The sequence below is a fragment of the Triturus cristatus genome, chromosome 4_2 (assembly GCF_964204655.1).
Source record: "Triturus cristatus chromosome 4_2, aTriCri1.1, whole genome shotgun sequence".
Classification (NCBI taxonomy): domain Eukaryota; kingdom Metazoa; phylum Chordata; class Amphibia; order Caudata; family Salamandridae; genus Triturus; species Triturus cristatus.
The window spans coordinates 619,136,410-619,149,741 of record NC_140586.1 but is presented as its reverse complement, the minus strand read 5'-3'; the positions used below and the strand labels follow the sequence as shown (position 1 = coordinate 619,149,741).

The 13,332-nt window shown below is 45.2% G+C and overlaps 1 long non-coding RNA gene across 1 annotated transcript in view; it reads right to left on the bottom strand.

Moving 5' to 3' along the window:
* Window positions 1–319: 319 nt before the first annotated feature.
* LOC146834755 (uncharacterized) overlaps window positions 320–13,332 on the bottom strand; it is a 121,942-nt gene continuing 108,929 nt past the window's right edge. The window contains exons 2-3 of the long non-coding RNA XR_014960334.1: window positions 565–613; window positions 320–446 (exon numbers count right to left, since the gene is read on the bottom strand). This is a non-coding gene — a long non-coding RNA (uncharacterized LOC146834755). The remainder of the gene's footprint in view (window positions 447–564; window positions 614–13,332) is intronic.

Below are 13,332 nucleotides of genomic sequence, written 5' to 3'. Positions count from 1 at the left end.
AGCAAACACTACTTAATTACAACAAACTGTGTGATCACATTTGCAAATACCTTCTTTCACTTTTGACTACCGTTTTTTAATTCATGTTTTGTCATACCCTAGACTTATATTTATATTTTTGCACTTTGTATAGGATTCGTGACAGTCTCGTTTTCGTATCCGGATTCTTGCACATTGTAATGATTTTAATTAATCCAACAATAAAGATTGATTCGATTTGATATGAGGTCAAACTTGTTACGAGAGCTTAGCTACAATTTATGTAAACCATTGTCACTGCTCACCCGAAACCGGATGTGCTGGCATAATCCCACGTTGGGTGAGAGTTTTGCTTCCTGTTCTCCTTCACGATTCCCTTTCCCTTTCCCTGGACGGCACAACAGTTCTTCCAAATGCTCCTCTGCAGTTCCAGCTCATTTCTTCATGAAAACCTCTCGTTTAGCCTCCTGTGATTAACGAGAGGAAAAAACAAATCCTTTAAAGATCGACATTATCTGAGAGACGGTAATCATGTTTTTTGCTACATCATATGATACAAGTATGATATACTTATCTGAGTTGCACCTTTCATGCTGAGTGGACTTTCAGTTCAAGTTCTGGAAGTGTTTCCTGGCTATAAAAATAGAACAAAGAATATTATCAGTATCCTAACGTTATAATGTACTAATGAAATCTTAGACTACATGATATTAGCTTCCTGATGTCTTTACTGCTGCCTTCAGTGCCGCCACAGAGACCGGGGACTACATTCCCCAAGTGCCCTAGCGCCAGGAGTCGCCAATGAAGTCCCAGATCGCCGGGGCACGCATAAAATCACTGGAAGGCTCCCGCAGTGCAGGAACCCTTAATGCTGCCTTCAGTGCCACCACGGAGACCGGGGCCTCCATTTCCCAAGTGCCCTAGCGCCAGGAGGTGCCAACGAAGTCCCAGAGCGCCTCTGAGTCCTGACAACGCATTCTCGTGGGCTTGTGACTCTACCGGGCAGCCAACAACAACCTGTTGTGTGCTCCCCACCCCAGGCATTTTCAGGAAGCTCTTCTTTTTCTTTGTGGCCTTCATCCCTGCAGCCCAGCATAGAACAAAAAAAATATCCTGAACCCTGGGTAACCATCCCCAACACGAACTACTGAGGAGTTCCACTGTGGCCATAACATCTTTAAAAGACTGAGTCATTTCCACTGCTACTAGCAAACATGGTAAAACGCACATGCATGGGGAAAAATCAATCTGAAGCCTTGCAACCTGCTCCCTCCTTACAACCAACCTCAATTGACAAAATGCTATAGAGGGCAATTGGCGCAGTTGCTACGGAAATTGAACTAATCGAAAGGCGCCTTTCATTGACCCTGGATTTAGCCCTACTTCCCACCATCCATGACCCTGCCAGCCCCCCTCTGCCTTAGCCATGGACTCACCAACAGACCACCCAAGGACATGCACAAAGGGCTGTGTAACATACACCATTGAGTTGCACCCGGAGGTTGCCGGCCCAAAAAAAGGGAAACAGACACTTGCCACAAACTCGGGACCCAAGCGGAAAAAACAAATGGAGATCAATGTAACAACCAGTGACTTGGGGGTAATTGGACCAGGAGCATTACCGCAAGTGAGCCTGGAGCAACCACCTTGGTTGTCTAACCTGGTGGTGGACCTTCAAGCTCAAATCAGGTCCATCGTGAAGGATGAACTTAATAATTTACTGGAACGGGTTGATAAACTATTGTCATTGGTTGACCTTTGGCTGGGCAAGGTAGAGTCAATTCGCATGGGGATTGAGTCAGCAAAAACCCCAGTTTCACAACCATCCTCTCTCTACTAGGCCAGAACCCCTAGCATCTAATACCTCGACCATCTCTACTAGGCCTAATCTAATTAATCAGGAGGTTGCTTATAAATGTTTGAGAAACCCATTGCCACAAAGAATAGACGCCAGCATTTATCCGCAAGGCGCCCCAACAAGGGACAGTGATAGGAAACACTCCTAGGCCACTTGTAGAAAGACCAAAAGCACCTGATCTCCAGCAACAAGGTCCAATCTATAGGGACAATTCAAGGGCAGCTACCCGCGAGGAACTCCCCGAAATTGAGACTGCCCTGCCATGCATTAATCTCCCCCCGGACTCAACTTCCTATGTTATCGTATCAACAGGAGTCCCAGAGTTGAACAGGGGGTGTAGGGAATCCCATTTTGAACTAAAAAATAAATGTATTTTCTGACTTGCTAAGAACATGCAATTTTCCTACAAAGACGCAAATGAAATTATACTGACACGTAGGGTAGGCTGGGTGGGATGGAGACCAAAAGATGTCCCTGGGTACTGTGTAGTGATAAATTTCAGAAACACACGGGTCATGGAAGCTCTCATAGACTGCAGTTACCAGAGGGAGAAGGGGGGCATAGGTTCCTTCCCCTTGGGATACTTCTTCCCCCCAGGGATTATGCCTCACAACATGAGAAGAGCAGGCCACGACTGGGGTGTGTGGAACCAAAATAAGTAATTTGCCAGTATGGATCAGGACATCCCAAGACCACTATTTTACAACCTTACTGTCTCAAATAGACACAGCCCACTAGCTCAGTAGACTGACTAGCATGTACTGGGCCCCTACTTGTGGGCCCCAGCTGTCAATTAGAGGTCCCAGGGGGACCAACGCAACAGGAGAAGCTTGTTCAGCGGAGAGGGTGTAGGAAGCAGAAAGGAGCACAGGTGATGGTCTACTTGGGCGGAGACATAGTTGCCAATAGTAGAAAACAGGAGAAGGCCCCCACCAGTCCCGATTGCATCAGCTATTCCGACAGGATTCACAGGTAACTAAAACCATCCAACCATTGGTAGTAAAGCCCCCTCCCGCCTCAGTTGGCGACCATGAATTAGGCATCGGCGCAAGTTCGACGGGGCGGGTGGGGACCATTGACCCACATCAGGCCCATATAATGGCCAGCATCACCCAACCAAACAATTCAGCTAATGAAGTGGACCCTTCAGGCCTGCAGTTACTATCCTGGAACATAGCAGGACTCACCTCCAAACTGGATAACCCAGATTGGGGGTTATTCATAGAACAACATGAGATCTGCATGTTCCAGGAAACCTAGGCTACGGCGGACACACACAGATTGGGCTATGCGTCATTCAGCATCTTAGCTACCCAGGGGAGCAGGGAAGACCATCTGGGGGACTGTGCATCAGGGTTGGCGTGCACTTGGGCTGTGAGGTTAAACAGGTAGAGACCTCATCACGAGGCATTTTTCTGACCTTCACCACAAAAACTAGAATTGCTCTGATCAATGTCTGTTCACGACTGGTCTGTTATGGCCAAGTTTCCCTCACCCTTGAACAATTGGCCACCTTTCTTCCAACAATCCCCGATAATTACTGGGTAATCATAGGTGGGGATTTTCACTGCCAGTTCGAACTTTTGAACGGCCTGGCCACAAGTATCTCCAGCGAGGAGGATTCACTGTGGGCCATTCCAGAGCCCAACATCTTGCCTATTCGTGCTTGGACCCCACTGGTACTACAGATGCATACACTCACACTGAGCTTTTCACTAAGGGCATGCAATCGCTGCTCAGCATCTGACAGCCCTGGCAAGTGCACCTTTAACAGACCAGGGCAGGCCTTGATCATAGATTACATCCTGGTAGACACCAAATGGTGGCACAGGGTCCTAGATTTTAAGATCACCCCTTGCCATGAGAGTGACCATAATGCTCTTGTTCTAGAGGTAATTTTACCACATGCCGGTAATACACCTAAAACAGCACCACCACCCAACCCTAGATTAACACTGGCCAATGGAGGGGGGAGAGTCCGCTGGGGGGAATTCTCCCAATCGCAGGAAAAGCTGGCCTCTTTATACCAACAATCCATCCCATTCCTTGTTGCTGCAAACCAACTCTCAGTGACCAATGGTACCCCAACTTCCCAAACTAGAATGTTTAACAACCATCAAGACCTACTCTCCATCTTGGCATCCTTCTTTTTACATTAGCAAAAGGTCAAGGCTGACTAGAAAACCACGACATACATGGTATAATGAATGCTGCAGTGCAGCCAAGTCAGTCCTTTTAGTTGCCATTAAAGCAAATGATAGGCCATCAACTAGGGAAGCAAGGGCAATTTATAAAACCACCATAGCGAAGGCAAAAAGCGGCTGGGAGTGTGAAAAATGGGATTCCCTCAGAAATGCATTAAACAACCATGACAAGAGGGCATTCTGGAACCTGATTAACACAGGATCCCTTGAAGGTAAACCAGCCATATCACCAAACATTGGGGAGGAAGTCTGGAGAGTCCACTTTGACTCCTTATATTTAATGGCAGATGATGAAGGCGGGCTTGCAGCTAAGAATCCCCCCTCCCCTGAGCCAAATCATCGAGACACCCCTCTGTTTTCCCTAAAGGAGATCACTGAAGCACTCGGCAAGATAATACCAGCTAAGGCGCCAGGCCTGGACAAGATCCCTGGGGATCTCTTCCGCTCTGAGCCTTCTGTCTGGGCCCCCTATTTGTGGTCCCTGTTCAATGCCATCCTCCAGGGTATGGCGTTTCCTACCACCTTGGCTGGGGCTGAAATTATTCCAATATTTAAAAAGGGTTCACCACTCATTCCCGCCAATTACCGCCCCATCAGCCTCCTAGATGTAATCCAGAAAATATTCGCACGTGCACTCTTGGGGTGGCTGGAGTCCTGGATAGAAGAGCACAATGTACTCACCCCTCTTCAAGCCGGGTTTAGGGCTAAGATCCCCACAATTGATCACATTTTCAGATTACAGCTCCTATTCTGGAAAACTGTGACGATAGAGGGTGGCAGCCTCTATCTTATATTTGTGGACCTTAAATCTGCGTGTGATCTTGTCCCGAGGGATAAACTTTGGGCAATATTATTGGACATGGGAGGCCCTGAGTACCTTTGCCACCAGATGAAACACCCACATCAGGGTAATTTTGCAAAAATCAGGTATGGAAAAAGTGGAGAACTCTCAGCTCCTTTCTCAGTAGAGAGAGGTGTACGCCAAGGCTGCGTCTTGGCTCCGACCCTTTTCTCCCTTTTTATTAATGGCCTAATCGAGTATTTGGCAGTTGGAAAGGATATTGATGTTCCTAGGCTAGCGAACTGCAAAATTCCTGCCATGATGTTCGCAGACTATACCCTCCTGCTCTCGAAATCCCCTATGGGCATACAAAGGGCACTTGATACTTTTAGTGTCTTCTGTAGAAACAGGGGTCTGGAGATCAATCTTCAAAAATCAAAGTATATGGTCTTTAATGCGAATAACAGAACTCGCCCAAACCCCTATTTATAAGGAAGGGCTCTAGAGAAGGTATCTATTTTTGAGTACTTGGGGATCACGCTTACTGATAAAATGGATTGGGGGGGGGGGCACAAATAAAGAAGGCAAGTCTGAAGCTGGCCCAGTCAGCGGGGTTATCTCAAAGGCATATAAAAGCTGCACCCATAAGGCGGTAGGCCCTGCGGCAGAACTCTATAAGGTACAGGCTAGGGGTGCCACGCTGTACGGAGCAGAAATATAGGGTCATAGTTCAACCGCCTCCCTATTGCACAGAGAGAACTCCTTTGCTAGGCAACTCCTGGGTCTCCTCTCTAGCTCCCCACTAACACCCCTCAGAATGGACCTAGGGATTAGACCTATTGCATACAAAGTAGCTCTCAGACCTCTTCTATTTTGGTGACACCTTTGGAGCACTCCCGAACAGGCTCCATACAGGGATGAGCTGAGAGAAGTTATGGGCCTTCAAGGTGCGGGAAAACTCCCATGGTTGGCATATATTAGGATTACCTGCCAGGCTCTGTGGAGGCGCAATTTGTGGAATACTGCAGAAGAAACCTGCCCTGTGACCCCTAGAAAGGTACTCCTAGAGACCTATAGAGAATATAAACTGGCCCAGCTATGGAGGGGGTCTATGCCTGGTCGTCTAACCCTTAGGTTTCTGGAAGTAAAAGCCCAATACAGCTTAGAACCGGTGTTAGACAATATTCAGCTGCTCCTTGCGAAGAAGCTATTCCTCCAATTCAGACATGGGGTGCTCCCGCTCCGATCATTTATCAACAAGTGGGCGGGCGCCCCCAGTCTGGTTTGCCCAGCATGCGAGAATGCAGAGGAAACTGAAATTCATGTGCTATTCTTCTGCCATGGGTATAGGAGGTCAAGGACTCGTTGCCTGCTACAGTTGTGCAGGTACCTGGAGTCCAGACACTGTTACGAGGTGTTTAGGTTACGTAAGTCCGACACCAATATGCCCATTGTATTTTCCATCTCGCGCTTTTTGTATTCTATGTGGTGTCCTCTTAGATCTATCTTAAAGAAGAGCTCATAGGGCAACTCCAGTTCACATCATGCCAATCGTGTCCTGTACTTTCCCTCTTAAAATTAATTAAACAAATTATTGTTCCCTATGCTTAGCACTATCTTAAACAATTAGTGTTTTATGACTTGCTGTTCTTCTTATATTGTCTTTTTTTACCTTTTCATACCAATTGTTGTAACAGTCTAGGCCTTTTTTCCTTGTAAACGCGCCAACCCCTGTCCCACCTGAGTCCTGTCTAGCATGCATGGCCCTACTTGCAATCTACAAACCTATTATAGACGAAGCTCTGAATGTACATCTTCCCGCACTCAGGAAGTGCAAGACAAGATGGAGGGCTCCGGGATTTAATGAATGTTTCTTAAATGTTTATGCCCACATTTTTATCCTGACATTGTCACTGTTTATTTTAATGAAATTCTCTTTTATACATCACAATTTGATACCGTGCTACCCAAAGCCATTCTTTTTGCCCCTCTTTAAGAGACCATATCTGAATGAAAATTATATTTTTGCTTAAAACCACCCGTGACCCCATTGTTCATGCACATGATTTTTACTTTGCGGCTAATGTAAAGGCCATACGCTGTGTGTATATTGTACAATCCTTTTTAGGCTGGCGGCAAGAGGAGTTGACCTCGCCAACCCAAAATCCCAGCTAGGAAACGTATATTTTTCCCCAAAGTACTATCTGGTCCTACATAGCCTAAAGGATATCGAAGCAATTTGTATGTAGTGTATTGTATTTATTTTACTTGTGCTTTTATGGCCCTAGTGTCCGAAATAAAGATCTTTGATACTGATACTGAAAACACTTGCTGACGTCATAGTGCGTACTGTGCTCGCACACTGAACACATTGTCCCGGCTGTTTATATTTTAAAGAGCTCTCATGTTCTAGTATGAACATAGGGCGCAAGAAGAGCCGGACAGGGACAAACGTAGGCCCAGAAACCAAGTTAAAACTGGCCCCCATTAGTGAAACAGATAAAAGTTTAAAAAGCGGCCCACTTTGTGAACCTTGGACGTTTTATACTTGTAAAGACAAGCTGTGTAGGTATTATGCAAGGTATAGCAGACTGCATGCATTTGTTCTTGCTACAGATAATGTGTATGGGAATATCCGAGACAAAAGTCAGTAAAAAACGGCCCACGAGACCATAAAACTGGCCCATAAACAGCCAGAAAACTGGCCCACACATTGACCTGTCAGGCTAGCCCTTTGGGCACTGCCTAATTGCCCAATAGGCAAATCCGACAATGGAGCAAGCATAATGTTTATTTATATGCAAATTTTGCAAGAATAGGCCAGCTTGTGCTTCCGTCAACAGCCAGGACAACAGGTTTGAGCAGGAAACTTTAATAAATGAGGCAACCACACTTCTAAAAACATAAAAAATGAAGCTCCGGGGTGGGTGGAAGAGAACCAGCCCGAGCATGCACGCACGCCTTTACAAACAAAACATGTATCAGATAAAAGTGAGCACTTCTTTTAGCTGTAAGCCGAGGGCATTCAAACATATTAATTAATAAAAGACTACGTGCAATGCAAGAGAAATCTTGACTGGTCTTAACAAAAATAACCAAGCAAATAAATACAAACAAGATTACGCAACGCTAGATAAAAATGTTGTTTTGGCTTATATTTCCCAGTTATCAGAAAATATAGTGAGTGTCAAACATAACCTTTGATATGTGACCCCAAGTGACTGTGGGGGGTGCGAAATGTTGCTCATCAAGAAAAAAAGGCTACTAAAACAGTAACACAAACCACAGATCCTGTGCGGAAAACATCTTCCAAGCAATTGATTTCATTGCATAGCGACAATATATTTGAGTACATTACCTGTCAGTTTAATAGTTCTCAATGAGCATTCCTGCTCTGGCAAGATCTATATGAGAGTCTTCATCAAGAGAAAAACAAACGTACACAAAACAAATAATGTCACCAAGTAATATTTAGCAGGCAACATGTATACATCCAGAACAGGGAAACATATCACCTGAGTCCAAAATAGACGGTACTTGTTAACTTAACCGGTACATCTTGTATTAGCTATTTTTTCAGAAAGCCATTTACTGAACAGCTACGAACTTTTTGTCTGGGGGACTATTTTTATGTCTATTTTGTTTTTCTGTCACTTCAGCGCATGTCTAGCTAGGCATCATTTTAGTTAATAATTAATTATGCCATAAGGATAACAATATTTAGTGGAAGCATAACTGGGTGAGTTCGGCCTTATGCTGTTTTGTGCTGGAAGTACCTGGGCCACCTCCGGGAAAGGTGCGTTAGACGCGTTCTCTCTTTATTGTTTGCTTACATCGCATTATTGTCAGGCAATATGTTGTTAATTTGAAAGGGTATGACCTCTACTAACGTAATAAAAACTATCTGGTTAGATCACATCACAGGTCTTAGAGAATCTCTGCTTAGCCAATAGGAACTATGGCACAAGAAGCAGGCAATCCCCAGAAAAGTACATATTAAGTTCAAGCAGTGCCAACTTTTTTTTTTTTTTCATTTCAAAATATCTTTATTGAAAAGTTTTATGAAACAAAAACATAGAAACAGTACAGGAGTTGGACTCAGGTCGCGGGCCCCCAATATCCATGACTGTGTTTCACCGGATCAGCGGATATTTGTCCACATTAGACGATCAACATACCAAAGATGCCCTCCCGAAGCTCCAACTCCCGGAGAGGGGGAGGAAAGGAAAAGAAGGAGAGAGAAAGGAGAGAGGGTGAGTGAAGAGACAAAGAAGAGGGGAAGAGAAGAACAGGAGAGATGTCCGGCGCCTCTAGCTACACAATAAAATACCGTGAAGCAACAACAAGTAACCATCTTAACAGTAACCTTGGTGTGATGACAATTTGCGACTTTTCTTCTAGAAAATAAAGTCATGGCGGCTTATGGGAAGCAAAGTAGTTATCCAGGGTAGACCAAATGTTCCTCGTGGGTGATTTCCAGGGCGACTGTTGTAGGACAATATTATCTGCTCCCCTGAGATGAATGACCCAGTTCATCCAGCACTTATACGAGACCTTGCTAGTGTCCTTCCAGTTGGTGAGTATCATTTTAACTGCAGAAATCAACAGTAGATCAAGGAGATCACGATCCCCCTCTGAATGCAAGTCCTCCTGTAAAAAAGCAGTTACTACGGATGACAAGGACCTGGGAAGAAGACAGTTAAATAATGTATACAAAAACAGATAAACTTTATCCCAGAAGGGTTTCACAATAGGGCAGTGTAGAATAAGGTGAGCCAAATCCCCTTTGTCTTGCTTACAATTCCAGCACATATCGTCATCCCGGATCCCCACGGAAAATAGCCTGGCTGGTGTCCAAAAGGCCTTGTGTAATAGCCAAAATTTCGTTTGGGAGAGGACTGGGGAAATCTTATTACGTGTGACTGATCTCCATATCTGGGGCCAGGCAGCGTCAGATAACTGAGTATTGGACAGATCGTTCCAGTAGCTTACCACCTTAGAATTGATATTGGATGATTTGGGGCGCAGGAGTCGGTAGATTTGGGAGACATGGTGACCAAGCCTATTAATTTTTGCTACAAAGTTGGGAAGCGAAGGGGAGCTGGGAGACATTCTGGATTTCGCAATGGCAGCCCTTACTTTCAGGAAATTATAGAATTCGATATCAGCCAAGTGGAAGCGGTTTTGGAGCTCCCTAAACGTCAGAGGATATGTGCCCTCCATCAATTGGTGTGGAAAAAAGATACCTCCTCTGCACCAAGAATCAAGGAGTAAAGGTTCGCCATTATAAAGGAACTTGGAGTTAAGCCAGAGTGACTCCATATCGGATCCCCTCATACTAACCTCCAAGGACCTGTCCACTTTTAAGAGAGCCAGTTTAGTGTTCCTAAAGATGGATCTGGAGTGGGTGGCAGTAAGGCGGTTGGCCGTGAGAACCGACAGAGGACGTATGTTCTGTAAGAGAGCCCTTTCTACCTCTAGCCACACCGGCGTATAGTGAGCAGGAGGAGAGACCCAGAGCAAACCCTGTCTCGCCAGGAAAGCATGTTGGTATAAACGAAAGTCTGCAAGGTTCACACCGCCCATAGACTTGTCAAGCCTCAGTTTACGGATGCCGATCCTGGCTTTTTTACCACGCCATAAAAAGGACGTTAGGAGAGTATCTAGTTTATGGTGAAAGGAGTCGGTAAGTAGCAGTGGCAACATACTGATGAGATAATTGACTAAAGGAGTTACCATCATCTTAATAGTCTCAATTCTTCCCCACCATGTGATAAATTTAGGGGACCAGGTTTCCAGGAGTGTTTTAATTTTCTGCAAGAGTACCTTCTCATTCTGATACAGGGTTTCCAAGACGTTATTACCAAATTCAATCCCCAGGTATTTGATGAAACTCGGTTGCCAAGCTAACCCAGAGTCCCCCAGTATGTTGCTAGTACAAAAAATGTTCAGTGGTTTAACCTCCGATTTATCTCTGTTAAGTTTGTAACCAGAGTGCAGAGAATACTCTGCAATCGTCTCCATTAGAGCAGTAATGGAGGAGTCTGGACGCTCTGTAACAATCAAGATGTCGTCCGCGTACGCAGCCAGTTTAACCCGGATGCCATTGATATCCACACCCGCAATATCCCTATTTAGTTTGATAGCCTGAAGAAGGGGTTCTAACGCTAGAAGGAAAAGTGATGGAGACAGAGGGCATCCCTGTCTGGTACCCTGATATAGGGGAAAGGGTTCCGAAAGAGCCCCATTGACAGCTATACGCCCAGTCGGTTTTAGGTAGAGTGACATAATCATTTTAATAAAGTCGTTACCCAGCTTAAAAGAGTGCAGACAGCGCTCCAAGAATGGCCAGGAGACTCTATCGAAGGCCTTCTCGGCATCTAATGTGATGGCAATCGAGGGCTCAGTTTTGGTTGCAGCGTTTTCTAGTACGTGGCATAACAGTCGTGTGTTATCATTAGATAAACGGTTACGGAGGAACCCCACCTGGGAGTTACTTATCAATTTGTGGAGGACCGAATTGAGTCTGACTGCGAGAATTTTGGCATAGATTTTGCAGTCAGCATTTATAAGCGATATTGGCCTATAGTTTTTTGGAAGAACCGGGTCCTTCCCCTCCTTGGGAATAACTACAATGTTTGCTTCAGTCATGGAGTCGGGTGTATGTCCAGAATCGGCCATATGGTTAAAAACCTGCAACATCACAGGACCTAGCTGGGTTAAGAAAGACTTATAAAAGGATGCCGTGAAGCCATCCGGCCCTGGGGCTTTATTTTCCTTCAAAGACCTGACCGTCTTATCCAGTTCCGAACTACTGATTTTCATTGCAAGCATGGCAGAGTCATCGTCTGAAAGGCATGGGAGATTAAGGTCACGGAGAAAGGCAGAGCACTTCTCAATGTCGAAAATCTGGTTATTTGAGTATAGGTCCTGATAGAATTGTTTGAAAGTGTCAAGAATGGCCTTGTGAGATGTGTGGGTCCGGTTATTAGCGTCCTTGATGGAAGAGATTACGTGTTGATTTTGTCTATGCTTGAGGTATGAAGCCAAGAGTTTCCCCGCCCTGTTGGCCTCGCAGAGATTCAGTGCTTTAAATTTATTAATCCACACCCACGCCCGTTCACTCAGTATCTTATTGTACTCATACTTCTTCTGTGTCAAAGTCAGGAGTAGATTGGAGTCATTCAAGGAGGCAATATGTGCGGACTCCAAGTCTCTAATTTCCCGTTCCAATTGAAGGAGTCCCTGGTTCAATCGTTTATTTATTTTAGTTTTTATCGCTATGATTGTACCCCGTATAGTGGCCTTAAGAGCGTCCCAGTGTGTGTTTATATCAGTGTCAGATACCTTATTGTGTTCCAGATATTCTGAGATGGCCTCCGTAATCCTTTTTTTATCTTCAGGGTCCGATAGGACATCATTGTTAAACCGCCACCGTTTGGGAGTTTGTTCTCTGTGGCTACCTGTCAGGGTCAGAGAGATGCATGAGTGGTCGGAAATCAATCGTGGAGCAATATTAGAGGAATCAATAAGGCTGGTGTATGCACCGGAGATAAGGATATAGTCGATCCTGGAATAAGAGTTGTGGGGGGGCGAATAGAAAGTATAATCCCTTGAATCTGGGTGTTGGAGTCTCCAGGGATCTTTAAGGTTAAATTTTGAGCAAATAGAGGTGAGCTCAGCATGCGCGCTTGTGGGGTGATATTGGCAAGTGGACTGTCTGTCAATTATCGGGTCCAGGGGAAGATTGAAATCGCCTGCCATTATTATCAAATCTTCTCGAGGGAGACCATCTAGCTTATCGGAGACGCCTGACCAAAAGGTGGGATCATCTGTGTTGGGCCCGTAAATATTGATCACGTGGAATACGTCTTCGCCCCTTCTCAAGTGAGTAAGCAAGAAACGGCCCTCATCATCGTGTTGGGAGGATTCTAGCGTGATGTTAGCAGATCTCGAGATTAAGGTTAAAACCCCTCGCTTCTTCTTAATTGCCGATGAGCATGCCAATTGCGAAATCCAGCTGCCCTTTACCAGATTACTGTCTACATCGGAGAGCTTAGTCTCCTGTAGGAGAACTATATCACTTTTGGTTTTGGCTAAGTACTCCAGAACCTTACGTCTCTTCACCGGGTGGTTAAGGCCCTTGACATTCAGGGAAGCTATCTTCAGATCATTCAGAAGGATCCCCTGCTTGTTATTGGTCATGAGTAATGTGTCTACATGGTGAATTCAACAAGTATGGATCGTAACATAAGAACAAATGTGAAGGTACTAATGACACCGGCGCAGGCCCAATGTAGACGCCAATATAAACATACAACCATGACTGTATTCCACATCTGGAGAACGGACATCCGCAACCCGAGCAAAGCATACAGTACATAGGCCACTTGTCATAACTATAGAGTAGGAGGCGCCAGGCAGAAAGAGGAGACAGGCGGAAGGAGAAAAGGGAAGAGAAAAGAAAACAACAGAAAAGTAGAAAGAGAGCAATTGAGGAAGCTACTGTG